Source organism: Carassius gibelio, chromosome A4 (assembly GCF_023724105.1).
Source record: "Carassius gibelio isolate Cgi1373 ecotype wild population from Czech Republic chromosome A4, carGib1.2-hapl.c, whole genome shotgun sequence".
Classification (NCBI taxonomy): domain Eukaryota; kingdom Metazoa; phylum Chordata; class Actinopteri; order Cypriniformes; family Cyprinidae; genus Carassius; species Carassius gibelio.
The window spans coordinates 36,012,804-36,015,303 of NC_068374.1; the positions used below are offsets into that span (position 1 = coordinate 36,012,804).

The following is a 2,500-nucleotide window of genomic DNA, read 5'->3' on the forward strand; positions in this document are numbered from 1 at the left end:
TATTTGACATCAGTTACAGTATTGTTCAAAATAATAGCAGTACAATGTGACTAACCAGAATAATCAAGGTTTTTAGTATATTTTTTATTGCTACGTGGCAAACAAGTTACCAGTAGGTTCAGTAGATTCTCAGAAAACAAACAAGACCCAGCATTCATGATATGCACGCTCTTAAGGCTGTGCAATTGGGCAATTAGTTGAAAGGGGTGTGTTCAAAAAAATAGCAGTGTCTACCTTTGACTGTACAAACTCAAAACTATTTTGTACAAACTTTTTTTTTTCTGGGATTTAGCAATCCTGTGAATCACTAAACTAATATTTAGTTGTATGACCACAGTTTTTTAAAACTGCTTGAGATCTGTGTGGCATGGAGTCAACCAACTTGTGGCACCTCTCAGCTGTTATTCCACTCCATGATTCTTTAACAACATTCCACAATTCATTCACATTTCTTGGTTTTGCTTCAGAAACAGCATTTTTGATATCACCCCACAAGTTCTCAATTGGATTAAGGTCTGGAGATTGGGCTGGCCACTCCATAACATTAATTTTGTTGGTTTGGAACCAAGACTTTGCCCGTTTACTAGTGTGTTTTGGGTCATTGTCTTGTTGAAACAACCATTTCAAGGGCATGTCCTCTTCAGCATAGGGCAACATGACCTCTTCAAGTATTTTAACATATGCAAACTGATCCATGATCCCTGGTATGCGATAAATAGGCCCAACACCATAGTAGGAGAAACATGCCCATATCATGATGCTTGCACCTCCATGCTTCACTGTCTTCACTGTGTACTGTGGCTTGAATTCAGAGTTTGGGGGTCGTCTCACAAACTGCCTGTGGCCCTTGGACCCAAAAAGAACAATTTTACTCTCATCAGTCCACAAAATGTTCCTCCATTTCTCTTTAGGCCAGTTGATGTGTTCTTTGGCAAATTGTAACCTCTTCTGCACATGCCTTTTTTTAACAGAGGGACTTTGCGGGGGATTCTTGAAAATAGATTAGCTTCACACAGACGTCTTCTAACTGTCACAGTACTTACAGGTAACTCCAGACTGTCTTTGATCATCCTGGAGGTGATCATTGGCTGAGCCTTTGCCATTCTGGTTATTCTTCTATCCATTTTGATGGTTGTCTTCCGTTTTCTTCCACGTCTCTCTGGTTTTGCTCTCCATTTTAAGGCATTGGAGATCATTTTAGCTGAACAGCCTATCATTTTTTGCTCCTCTTTATAGGTTTTCCCCTCTCTAATCAACTTTTTAATCCAAGTACGCTGTTCTTCTGAACAATGTCTTGAACGACCCATTTTCCTCAGCTTTCAAATGCATGTTCAACAAGTGTTGGCTTCATCCTTAAATAGGGGCCACTTGATTCACACCTGTTTCTTCACAAAATTGATGACCTCAGTGATTGAATGCCACACTGCTATTTTTTTGAACACACCCCTTTCAACTAATTCAACTAATTGCCCAATTGCACAGCCTTAAGAGCGTGCATATCATGAATGCTGGGTCTCATTTGTTTTCTGAGAATCTACTGAACCTACTGGTAACTTGTTTGCCACGTAGCAATAAAAAAATATACGAAAAACCTTGATTATTCTGGTTAGTCACATTGTACTGCTATTATTTTGAACAATACTGTATTTTAGTGCACTAGCCGTTCATCCGGATCACTGCACACACCTGGTTAGGTCAAAGGTCATAGGTCAAAGGGCTGATGCACCTGATAAGGTCAAGAAGTTAGTGCTGCAAACACTTTTCATGAGATTTATTTTGTACAGTGTGTTGAAATATAAGTTTGACCAGCACAAGATTCTGGTGAAGCTGGCCGTACCTTCATCTGAGAAACATCCAGAAACACAAGATTCTCTCTGAAGTGAACAAGACGTTCAGTTTCTCCATTTCTTTAAATAGTGTTTCTTTATAACAGAACATTTTCCCTCCATGAACAGAAATATGAATCTATATGAATCAAACTTAAAACAGCATCACAACAACAAAAGGTAACTGTCAGTCTCCTTTACAGAGAGTCGAATACATTCATCTCCAGCAAAAAAAGAATACGAAGGAAAAAGAAAAACACTTTGGTCGTTACGCCGTCGGTCTCGTGTCACGTACAAGACACAAGAAGGACTGAACCATTGACTCTGTAACATTTTCTGCTTTAAAGTGCACATTTCGAAGCTTTCATAGCTGACACACACACACACACACACACACACACGTGTTTACAGACTGACCGAGTGTGTGTTGGTCACAGACGACACGGGAAGCTCCTGAATCAATGTTCATCTGAACTCACTGACACTTATTGCTGAAAATAAAAACAAAGCTGAAAAACTGCAGCCCATCAGATGAAACTCAGTTTCAGTTGTGTGTGTGTGTGTGTGTGTGTGTGTGTGTGTCATGATGGGCCTTTTCTGTTGGTTTCAGTAACTCAGATCAGACTGCACTGATCATCTTTCCTATGAGAACGTCACATCAGGAGCTAAAATAA

The 2,500-nt window shown here is 39.7% G+C and overlaps 1 protein-coding gene across 4 annotated transcripts in view; it reads right to left on the reverse strand.

Annotated features, from left to right (window-relative positions):
* Positions 1–1,756: 1,756 nt before the first annotated feature.
* Positions 1,757–2,500, reverse strand: part of LOC127979922 (protein PHTF2-like) — a 15,058-nt gene continuing 14,314 nt past the window's right edge. For all 4 annotated transcript variants that reach the window (XM_052585409.1, XM_052585408.1, XM_052585407.1 and 1 more), the window contains one exon: positions 1,757–2,500. This exon is cut by the window's right edge and continues 204 nt beyond it. The gene's annotated coding sequence lies outside the window, so the exon portion shown is untranslated.